Genomic DNA, 11,840 nt, shown 5'->3' on the forward strand with positions numbered 1-11,840 from the left:
ACAGAGGTCCTGTGCGTTGACGACGGTGCTTCTCTGCATACTTCGCACCGCCAGCTCAAACAGTGGGTGCGGGAAGTTAATGCAGCAGAACCACCAGTTGAGTCATGTAAGCCTCTGAAGTGGTCCAGCAGGCCTATCATCTTTGACGTTGAGGACCACCCTGATCGCATAACTGCGGTCGGGTGCTTGCCGATGTTGGGTTCGCCAACTATCCGCAACCTCAAGGTCACAAAGATGCTAGTTGACGGTGGGGCCGGCTTGAACCTGATCTCCTCCGCGGTACTCCAGAAGCTCCAGATCCCTGACAGCGAGCTTGAAGAGACCGGTACATTCCAAGGAATCAACCCGGGAAGGAGCAAGCCGAAAGGGAAGATCACGTTGCCGGTAACATTTGGCAGGGAGCTAAACTTCAGGACTGAGAGGGTCACTTTTGACGTTGATGATTTTCCGTTGCCCTACAATGGGATACTCGGCCGTCCAGCACTCGCCAAGTTCATGGCAGCCTCTCACTATGCATACAACGTACTGAAGATGCCAGGTCCGATAAGCGTCATCTCTGTCCCTGGCGACAAGAAGGATGCCCTTATCTGTACCGACAAGATTTACCGGGAAGCAGTAGCTGCAGCAGATCGCAAGACACTTGCCGCTGAAGCTCCCGGGGGGAAGAAGAAGACCAAGTCCGGCAAGAGCTCTGATGCCCACTCCGGCAAGCGCACCTCTTCGGAGTGCTGCGCTACCATCGAGGACGCACCATCGAGCTCCACCGGCAAGTGTAAGAAAGCAAAAACAGCTTCACCAGAGACCAAGAAAGTGTCCGCCAAGGAGGACGGCACTGGTGGTACCTTCACCATCAGTGCCACGCTTGACCCTAAATAGGAAAGCGCGCTCGTTGCTTTCCTGCGGGCGAACGTCGACGTGTTTGCATGGCAACCGTCTGACATCCCCGGTGTTCCCAAGAAAGTAATTGAGCACCACCTTGCCGTCTGTCCTCACGCGCGGCCCGTCAAGAAGAGAGTCAGGAAACAAGCAATGGAACGCCAAGAATTCATTGCAGAAGAGATCAAGAAGTTGGAAGCAGCAGGCCTTGTCAGAGGAGTGCTCCATCCTACGTGGCTGGCCAATCCTGTAATTGTGCGCAAGGCGAATGGGAAATGGAGGCTTTGTATTGACTTTACTGATGTTAATAAAGCCTGTCCCAAAGACCCGTTCCCCTTGCCGCGCATTGACCAGATTGTTGACTCCACGGCCGGATGTGATCTGCTTTCATTTCTTGATGCATACTCAGGGTACCATCAGATCTTCATGGCAGAAAAAGATGAGGAGAAGACCACATTCATCACTCCATGTGGCACATACTGTTTTGTACGGATGCCTTTCGGATTAAAGAATGCTGGTTCAACATTTGCAAGGGTAGTCCATGACGCTTTCGAGCCTCAGTTGCACAGAAATGTGGAAGCCTACATGGATGATATAGTGGTCAAGAGCAAAGACAAGGCAACCCTGATCCAGGATCTGGATGAAACTTTCACAAATCTGCGCAAGATCAACCTCAAGCTTAACCCCGAGAAGTGCGTGTTTGGAGTTCCTTCCGGCAAGCTTCTCGGGTTCTTCGTGTCTCAGCGGGGAATAGAAGCCAACCCCGACAAGATCAAGGCCATTGAGCAGATTGAAGCACCGAAGCGCGTCAAGGATGTACGAAGGCTTGCCAGCTGCATGGCTGCTCTCAGCAGGTTCATCTCTAAGTCTGCTGAGCGCGCCCTGCCATTTTTCAAAATATTGAAAAGGCAGGTCCAATGAAATGGACTCCGGAAGCGGAGGCTGCGCTGCAGGACTTGAAGAGGTACCTGTCCTCCACTCCAATACTTGTCGCACCTAAGCCACAAGAGAAGTTGCTGCTGTATATAGCGGCAACCAATCAAGTGGTTAGTGCTGCGTTAGTAGCAGAGAGGGAGGCGGATGATGAGCCGGTAACCGTGGCGGATGTATCCAGCGACAAGCAGGGGGCTTCGCCGAAAAGCTCTGGTCCCGACAAAGATGGATCTGCGCAGACGCAGGAGGAGGTGCAGAAGAAAATGGTGCAGCGCCCAGTTTACTTTGTCAGTTCCCTTCTGCAGGGGGCTAGGTCAAGGTACTCTGGTGTGCAAAAGTTGCTTTTCAGCCTTCTCATGGCCTCGAGAAAGTTGCGTCATTACTTCCAAGCACACGAGATCACAGTTGTCACTCGCTTTCCGCTGAAAAGGATACTGCAGAATCCAGAAGCAACAGGCAGGATTGTCGAGTGGGCACTGGAACTGTCAAGCTTTGGCCTCAAGTTTGAAAGCAGTTCAACTATCCAGAGCCGAGCATTGGCGGAATTTATAGCAGAATGGACACCAACGCCAGATGAAGAAATTCCAGAAACGAGCATCCCCGTCAAGGAGGCAAACAAAGAGTGGCTCATGTACTTCGATGGTGCCTTCTCGCTGCAAGGCGCCGGTGCTGGCGTGCTGCTTATCGCGCCCATCGGAGAGCACCTCAAGTACATAGTCCAAATGCACTTTCCCAAGGAGCAAGCAACAAATAATACTGCAGAGTATGAAGGCTTGCTTGCCGGTCTCAGGATCGCGGCAGACCTTGGGATTAAGAAGCTCATAGTCAAGGGTGACTCACAGCTTGTCGCCCGCCAAGTGAATAAGGATTACCAGAGTCCATTGATGGAAGCTTATGTTGATGAGGTGAGAAAGCTGGAAGAGCACTTTGACGGCCTACAGATGGAGCATGTTCCAAGAGCTGAGAACGACATCGCTGATGGCCTGTCAAAGTGCGCTGCACTAAAGTTACCTGTGGAACCAGGGATCTTTGTGCTCAAGCTGACTCAACCATCTGTGACACCGTTAACTGGACAGAGCAAGAAGAGAAAGTTGGTTTCTGGTGACTATTTTCCCGTAGAGCTTCCTGAAGCCGCCGCCAAGAAGGTCCCCAGGATCAACACCAAGAGTGCTGAGGAGCAGTCTGCTCTGGCAAGCCTTAGGGTTTGTTCCATTGAAGCAGACGCTCCCGACAAGTTTTGCTCCGGCAAGCTTGCTGGGGAACTTCAAGCTCCGGCTGAGCCGCAGGTTCTTGCCGTGGAAGCTGATGTTCCCACAGCAACATATGTGCCTTTGGTCCTTGTTGTCGAGCCGCAATCTCCAGCATGGGCACAGCAGATTGTCCGTTTCCTTCAGACAGGAGAGCTTCCCGAAGAGCAAGAAGAAGCGGAAAGAGTAGCCCGGCAGTCAAGTATGTACCAGTTCGTCGATGGCATACTGTACAAAAGAAGACTCAACGGCGTGAAATTGAAGTGTATTCCCCGGGAAGACGGACAAGAGCTGTTGGCGGAGATACATGGAGGCATATGTGGCCACCACATTGGCGCAAGAGCACTTGCCGGCAAGGCGTTCCGGCAAGGTTTGTTTTGGCCAACAGCCCTCCAGGATGCAACTGCACAAGTAACCAAGTGTGAAGCGTGCCAGTTCCACTCCAAGCAGATACACCAACCAGCTCAAGCTCTCCAGACGATCCCTTTATCCTGGCCATTTTCGGTCTGGGGGCTCGATATCCTCGGCCCCTTTCCCCGAGCTGTCGGGGGCTTTGAGTACTTGTACGTTGCAATCGACAAGTTCACAAAGTGGCCGGAAGTAGAAGCAGCGAGGAAGGTGACAACACAGTCAGCAATCAAGTTCTTCAAGTCAATTGTTTGCCGTTTCGGAGTCCCCAACAGGATCATCACCGACAACGGCACGCAGTTCACGAGCCGCACCTTCATGCAATACGTCCAATATCTTGGAGCCAAGGTCTGCTTCGCTTCTGTTGCTCACCCGAGAAGCAACGGACAAGCGGAGAGGGCAAACGCTGAAGTGCTGCGCGGACTCAAGACCAGGACTTTTGACAGGCTGTACAAGTGCGGAAGAAACTGGATTGAGGAGCTGCCGGTGGTTCTTTGGTCGATCAGGACGACGCCAAATCCAGCCACTGGCCAGACACCTTTTGCTCTAGTCTATGGAGCAGAGGCAGTTCTCCCCACGGAACTCGTATACGGATCGCCTCGAGTGCTCGCTTATGATGAGCTTGAGCAAGAGCAGCTGCGACAAGATGACGCGCTGCTCCTTGAGGAGGATCATCTTCAGGCTGCTGTACGAGCTGCTCGCTACCAGCAAGCTTTGCGCCGCTACCATAGCCGCAAAGTTAATGCCAGAAGTCTCGAGGAAGGCGACCCTGTTCTTCGGCCTGTTCAGTCTGCCAAGAATTCTAACAAGTTGACGGCGAAGTGGGAAGGCCCTTACCGGGTGAGACGAGTCACTAGGCCTGGCGCTGTCCGCCTTGAGACCGAAGATGGCTTTCCGGTGAGCAACTCCTAGAACATTGAGCATCTTCATAAGTTTTACCCGTAAGGCACGGTTGTCGGAACCTGTTTCGGCAACCACCTTTTGTACAAGTCTTGCCGCTGTTGCATGTAATCCTTTGTACAAAGCGAGGCGCAGACCCTGTGCATAAATAAAGCCCATGTGCTCCGCACACCCTGTCAATTTCATGCTTTTTTCTTTTTGCATGTATTGTCTGACACTCTGTGCAGCACCTACCCCCGGTAAGCGATAACGAGCCATAAGGCTCCATATCTTTATTTTATCTTCTTTCTTTTTCTCAAAAGGAAGGTTCCCTCGCACACAAGTTTGCCGGGGGGGGGGGGAGGAGAAGATAACAGTGTGGACCAGGCAATCATTCAAGAAAGTTTCGCCTTGCCGGGAAGCAAACGACAGAAAAGCTAAGTTGCCAAAGTTTGAGCAATTAGTTTTAAAACTTTTTTTTAAGTTATCTTCCTTAAACGACCGAACTTTGTATGGAAAACCTGAGCGCGGAGGAACCAACTCGTAGCTAGTTGCGCCCTTACTTTGTTTCGAGTCCGCTCAACAACTTAAGTGTGCTATGACTACTTGTGACAAGGTTTCTTGTCGGTAGTGGCACCGCCAGCAGGCCGCTGATGTTCCGCACTCAGCGCTCGCGGCAAGGGCGCCTACGCCGGCAAGTTTCCTAAAAGCGTAGGGCAACAACATACAAAGGGAGGAATCAAGTAAAGGAGATAGCATAGCAGTTGATACCCGAAATAAAGTTTATTACAAAATAGCTTGTCGTAGCTCTAATGTGATGTTCACGTAACATGGTCAGCAGCAACAAGAAAAGGAAAAAGCGGGCGGCCTAATCTACGCGACCGCCGTCAACCCTCCTGACCTCGTTCACCTTGTCCACAATGGGTGCGACAAGGGCCTTGAGCGCGTCCAGATCAGCATCCGCCGGCAGCTTCTTGAGGACGTTGGTGAGGTTGGGGCCTGGGTTGTGGAAGGCCACCTTCACCAACACCTTCTCCAGAACTCTGGCATAGATCGTGCGTGATAGGTCGGCCAGCTGCTTTGGGATCCTTTCCCGGAGTTGCTGGAGGGCCGTCGCCACGCCTTTGAAGAATAGGGTGAGCTTGGCGCTGGGTTGGAGGTTCTCGTCGGAGGAGTACCCGAGGCCCTCCACCCCCAGTTGCACCAGCTCCTCGTCGATGACTGCAGCAATGTTCACGAGGCCCTCTGTCCAAAGCTCCACCGTCGCCCTGAAGGTGTTCTGGGTTTCGGCGGCCCTCGTCAGCAGTTCTTCATTGCCCTTGATTTCCTCTTTCAGGGTCGCCTCCCGCTCCTTGGCGCTGTCCAGCGTCTGAGTCAAAGTGGCCAGCTTCAGCTTGAGATCCGCGTTGGAATCCTTGGCGGCGCTCAGCTCCTTTCCCTTCTCGGCAAGTTGACCCTGCAGCTCGCCGTGAGCGCGGGCATCCTTCTCGCGCTCACGCTTGAGCACGGCAAGCTCCTCGCCGCTCGCCTTAAGATCGGTCTCTAGCTGCGCCACTTTCACCTCCAACTCCTTCTTGGCGGCCTCGGCAGCTGCGGCCGCGTCCTTTGATTCCTTAAGAGCCCCACCAAGCGCTTGCTCGCGCACAACAAGCTCATCCTCATAGCTGTCAAGGTTGACCTTTCGCTGCGTCAGCTCGCCTTCTCGCGCGGACAGCTCCTCGGCGGCAAGCCGCTGTTGCTCCTCGGCTTTGGCCTTCTCAAGGATGAACGCCTTCCGCACTTCGACGAGCTGCGCCCGCTCCTCTGCAATGGCCCGAAGAGCTTCCTGATTGCGTTCCCGGAGCTCCTCCGCGCGCTTCTCAATGTCTGCTCCCGCTTGCGCGACAAGCGCTTCCCGGGACTCCACCTTGGCTTGTCGGGCGCGGTAGAGCGACACCAGCTTCCGGAGCAATTGCTCCTCCTCGGACTCGCCGCTGCTGCTGCTTGCCGCGTCAACCAGCGATAGCCCGGCGGAGGCGAGCACTTCCCCATCAAATGTCTCTCCTTCAACCGGCACCCTGGAGCTTGACACCCAGGGAAGCTTGATGAAGACACCCTCGCCGGCCTTCAAGTAGGCGCCGGGCTGGGGCTCTTCGGAGCCTGGCGCTGCATCAGCGGCGGAGGGGTCGGCGGTCGGTGTAGCGCCTTGCGCTCCTGCATCCTTAGGGTCGTCAGTGCGATTGCCGGACCCCTCGCCAGCTCCTGCGCCAGCAGCCTTGGCGGCCTCTTCGTCGGCGGGATCATCAACGCCGGCCTCTTCTTCGGTGGCGGCGGCGTCACCAGTGTTGCCGCGCGTGTCCTCCTCACCGGTGGCCTTGGTCTCCATCGGCTCCGTGGAAGGCGGATCTGAGAGCCGGAAGAGGGAGAAAAGTCAAGCAAATGATCAAAAAGAAAAATCAAAAGAAGAAAAACTCAAGGGAAGTTTCGGGCAAGAAAGATTACCTGTGCTGGGATCCACAGTCATGGGCACCACCACCGGGGGATCGTTGGCGCTGTCCCTTGCCGGAGACTCCTCCCTTGCCGGAGAACGCTCCATTGCCGGGGAGTCCGCCCTTGGCGGCGTAGTCAAAGCAGACGACGAGTCGGAGGTGATTTCCACGCCCTCCTGGTGAAGTTGCTCTAATCCTACGCAAACAAATACTCAGTTGGTAGCAGAGAAAGAGCACTCATGCACGGCTAACAGCAGAAAAGAAATCAAATACTTACGCTGGGGGCTGCGCTGGGGGCTGCTCTGCGGAGTAATGGCCGGGTCCGGCAAGGTGGTCTCGGGCGCGCCTCCTGCTGTCGCGGTGGGCTCGTCCTCAATGATAAGCACCGGAGCCTTGGCCCTCTTCGCCGCCCTCTAGGCCAGTGTCCTGAAACGGAATAAGTCCAGAGTAAATCAGATCAGATGCAAGACAAAAACAGCACAAGTTGAAGAAATACAAGAACAACAAAAAGATCTTACTCTTCCTCTTCCTCGTCGGAGCTAAGCGCGGAGAGGTCGAAGTTCGGCCCACCCTCGGTGCGGCGAGGCGGAGGAGTAGGATCCCTTGCCCGCTTGGCGGGGGCTGCGGCGGCGGCCTGGGAAGACCCCGCTCCAGTTGCCGCCGCGGCGGGAGGCGCTCCAGCGGCGACAGTACTTGTCGCGGTGGAGCGTGTCGCGCGGCGCCGCGGCTGTTGACCCGTTTGCCGTCCTGCTGCGTCCCCGGCCCTGCGGAGGCGCCTTCTTGGCTGCGCTGGGGGCTGCGCTGCAGGCCCTGCTTGCAGCAAGCTGCTCGGGGATGACGGGCCACTCTCACACTCGGCAGGCTCACTCGACTCGGCATCGGGCGCGGCAAGTTCTTCCTCGCCATCCATCCGCTGGCGCTCGGCAAGGCTTGCTGCCTCTGCTGCGTCTGCCTCCTCCACTGTGAACCCAAACTCGCCCGCAGCGGCGGCTGCTGCCGCCTCCTCCGCCCTAGTGGCGATGCGCTGCATCCCCTGTTCGGTGGTGTTGCGGGTGAGGCTTCTGTTCTCGTCGGCATGGACCTCCACCTCAACCAGGCTATCGAAGAACTGCTGCACGACGTCGTCGGCATGTTCTTGCCAGGTTGGAACGATCCCGTGCGAGTCGCACAACGGCATCATTGCGCAGATGCGGTCACACGAGGAGTTGTTGCACAAGGGAACGATGCCTGCCGGCAACCTGAACCACTCGGGATGTTGAGGGTCGTGCTTGAACAACTCCTTGAGTATCCCGTCCAACTCCAAGACGGTGAAATTAAAGTTGAGGCCCGGGCGCAGCCTCATGATATCCGCCGAACCCCCGAATTCCCAGGCGAGTCTCCCTCTCGCCTGCAGAGGGGCGATGCGGCGGCGAAGGAAATCTGCACCGACAGCGCCTACAGTCAACCCGGCAAGCCTGAGGCGCAAGATCCGGGTGGTGGCGATCTTCAGCTTGTCGTCATCCGTGGCCAGGGCGCTCCAATCATTGCCGCGCACTGCTGGGGTTTGGCGTAGAGTGGTAAATGGCTGCGGGTTCTCCTCTAAGATCCAGCACCAATCAGATCTCCACTCCTCCCATTTGCTGCGGAGCTCCCCTTCCAGATAGGCTTCCTTCTTGCCGGATCGCAAGATCCAAGCAATCCCGCCGGCAAGGGGCTCCCCTCTCTCAACACGAGGCATGAAGAAGTGGCGGAAGAGAGCAACATTGGGGTGGACTCCGACAAAGTTTTCGCAGAGATGTGCGAAAACTGCCATGGTCAGGACAACATTGGGGGTGAAATCAAGGAGATGAAACCCGTAGGTGTTCATGATGTCACAGAAAAATTCAGAGAAGGGCGGGCAGAGCCCGCAATAGAAGAACAGAGCAAAGAATGGATACCCATATGGGGCCTTCTTCGAAGCGGCGGCGGAGAGTACCTTGGTGCGCGGGTGCGCCCGCGTCTCCGTCGACTTCCGCAGCGCCTCGAGCCGCTGCACCTCGGTCGACTTCACGGCTTTCCCCTCTCCGGCTTTCGGAGCCATGGCGGAGGCGGTGGGGGAGATCGACGGCGCTGGTGGCGACGGCGGCGACGGGGGGCGGAGCGCTGCTCTCTTTCGGCTTTGGAAGCGGAGGGGAGCGGCGGAGGTTTCTGAGATTGAAGCAGCAAATGGCAAAGGTGGGGGAACGGCCCCTGTTTCCCCTGCTTATAAAGAGGAGGAGGCGAACGTTACGCTTTTTCCGAATAAAGAATCACCCACGATCTCTCCCACGACGCCGCGTTCAACGCGTGCCGTTACGGGAGGGCGCGGTGGATACGGAGTTAGATTCGGCATAACTCAGGCCCGCGCGTGCCCGTGCCATGTTTTGGGCCTGGCCCAACAGCGCTCGGCACCGTGTATGGCCCAGGCCCGGGGGCTCCTGTCGGTGTACTAGAGTAGGGGTACCCTAGTATCCCGAACTTGTGCACGGGCAGTCGCAGCGCCCCGCGGCAAGGCTTGCCGGATTACTGCCAAGGTCCTCCGCTGGTTCCTTTGGAGCCATTCAAGAACAAAGTGTTTAAGCTGAGAAGACAAGGCCCCGACAAGAGGAGCTTGCCGGGAAGAACAAGGCCCCGGCAAGGGGAGCTTGCCGGGAAGGCCAACCAAGGCATGTCAAGGAACTTGCCGCGACGCACCACACGTCTCGGCAAGACCCGGCGAGTGACAAGCTTCCGGACGCGACAAGACAACGACCCCGGCAAGGCACTTGCCGGGGCAAACTGCCACCCAGTGCCCATGCTCTAGCGCATCCACCGACGTGTCGCCATGGGGCCGTCCCAGGGGCGCGTGGCGGAAGGCTGTGCAGCCAGGGGCGCGCGGTGGCAAGCGGAGATGACGAGGTGCCCATCGTGGCAAACGGTGGCGCTCCTAACGGTCACTTTTGTGCACTGTTTAGGCGACTCAGATGGGCATTTAATGCCTTTGTCCCCTGCCGTTAGAGTTAGGTAGGGTGCACTGTGCAAGTAGTTGTACCAACCACATCTTTTACGTTTTCGCCCTCGCCTACGTCGCCACCTGTTGGTGACCCCTTCAGCGTATAAAAGGAGGCCCATGCACAACGTAGAGGGGGTTGGGGGGAACATTCGAAACTAGAGAACGCTCACGCTCTTGAGCAAGAACAGAATACAAAAACAAAGCAGTAGTAGGAGTTTTATCTCTCCGGAGAGCTCCGAAGCTGGGTATAACCGCCCGCGTGCTTCGCCTCGATCCGCTCTTCGTGCGATCCTCGCCCCCCGCCGGACCGAGAAGGGGCCCTGCCCCATAGGTATTCGTTCCCACGACAACATGCCATCCCAATATATGCTTAATTTTGAAATAGCCAACTCATGTAGCCGAAGATGATTTTTTTCCAACAAATTGGATGTCCCTTTGACATTAATGATATGGTATAAACTAGAGTAAAATTTGGATATTAAATTGAATTCATGTATCGGGGTGAGGAAATGAGAAAGATTAACAATAGGAACTCACAACCTAGCCGCACAAATGCGCGGGTCACTTCTCTAGTTTCTAATAATGAGAAAGGAGATCCCGAGGACACATTGGGAATTATCGTCATGCTAGTTTTCATCACGTTCATATGATTCGCGTTCGGTACTTTGATAATTTGATATGTGGGTGGACCGGTACTTGGGTACTGCCCTAACTTGGACAAGCATCCCACTTATGATTAACCCCTATTGCCAGCGTCCGGAACTACAAAAGAAGTATTAAGGTAAACCTAACCACATCATTAAACATATGGATCCATATCAGCCCCTAACGAAGCAACACATAAACAAGGGTTTAAGCTTCTGTCACTTTAGCAACCAATCATCTACTTATTACTTCCCCATGCCTTCCTCTAGGCCCAAATAATGGTGAAGTGTCATGTAGTCGACATTCACATAACACCACTAGAGGAAAAGACAACATACATCTCATCAAAATATCGAACGAATACCAAATTCACATGACTAATAATAGCAAGACTTCACCCATGTCCTCAGGAACAAATGTAACTACTCACAAAGCATATTCATGTTCATAATCAGAGGAGTAATAATATGCATAAAGGATCTAAACATATGATCTTCCACCAAGTAAACCAATTAGCATCAACTACAAGGAGTAATCAACACTACTATCAACCCACACGTATCAATTTGTGGTTTTGATACAAGATTGGATATAAGAGATGAACTAGGGTTTTGAGAGGAGATGGTGCTGGTGAAGATGTTCATGGAGATGGACCCCCTCCCGATGAGAGGATCGTTGGTGATGACGTTGGTGATGATTTCCCCCTCCCAGAGGGAAGTGTCCCCGGCAAAACAGCTCCGCCGGAGCCCTAGATTGATTCCGCCAAGGTTCCGCCTCGTGGCGGCGGAGTTTCGTCCCGTAAACTTGCCCTCGATTTTTTCCAGGGTAAAAGCGATGATATAGCAGAAGATGGACATCGGAGGCCCACCAGGGGGCCCAGGAGATAGGGGCACGCCCTCCTGTCTCCTAGACAGGGTGTGGTCCCCCTGGTGTATTTCTTTCGCTCAAAAGTTCTTATTAAATCCAAAAGGTTGTTTCGTGGAGTTTCGGGACTTTTGGAGCTGTGCAGAATAGGTTTCCAACGTTTGCTCCTTTTCCAGCCAGAATTCCAGTTGCCGGCATTCCCCCTCTTCATGGTAAACCTTGTAAAATAAGAGAGAATAGCCATAAGTATTGAGATATAAAGTGTGATAACAGCCCATAATGCAATAAATATTGATATAAAAGCATGATGCAAAATGGACGTATCAGGTCCCGAACAGTGCATCTAAGGTCGATGGTAACAGGAGGGGGGGGGGGACATGATGTTTACCCAATTTCGGGCCCTCTCTATGGAGGTAATACCCTACTTCCTGCTTGATTGATCTTGATGAATATGAGTATTACAAGAGTTGATCTACCACGAGATCGTAATGGCTAAAACCCTAGAAGTCTAGCCTATATGATTATGATTGC

Source organism: Triticum dicoccoides, chromosome 6B, assembly GCF_002162155.2.
Source record: "Triticum dicoccoides isolate Atlit2015 ecotype Zavitan chromosome 6B, WEW_v2.0, whole genome shotgun sequence".
NCBI classification, from domain to species: domain Eukaryota; kingdom Viridiplantae; phylum Streptophyta; class Magnoliopsida; order Poales; family Poaceae; genus Triticum; species Triticum dicoccoides.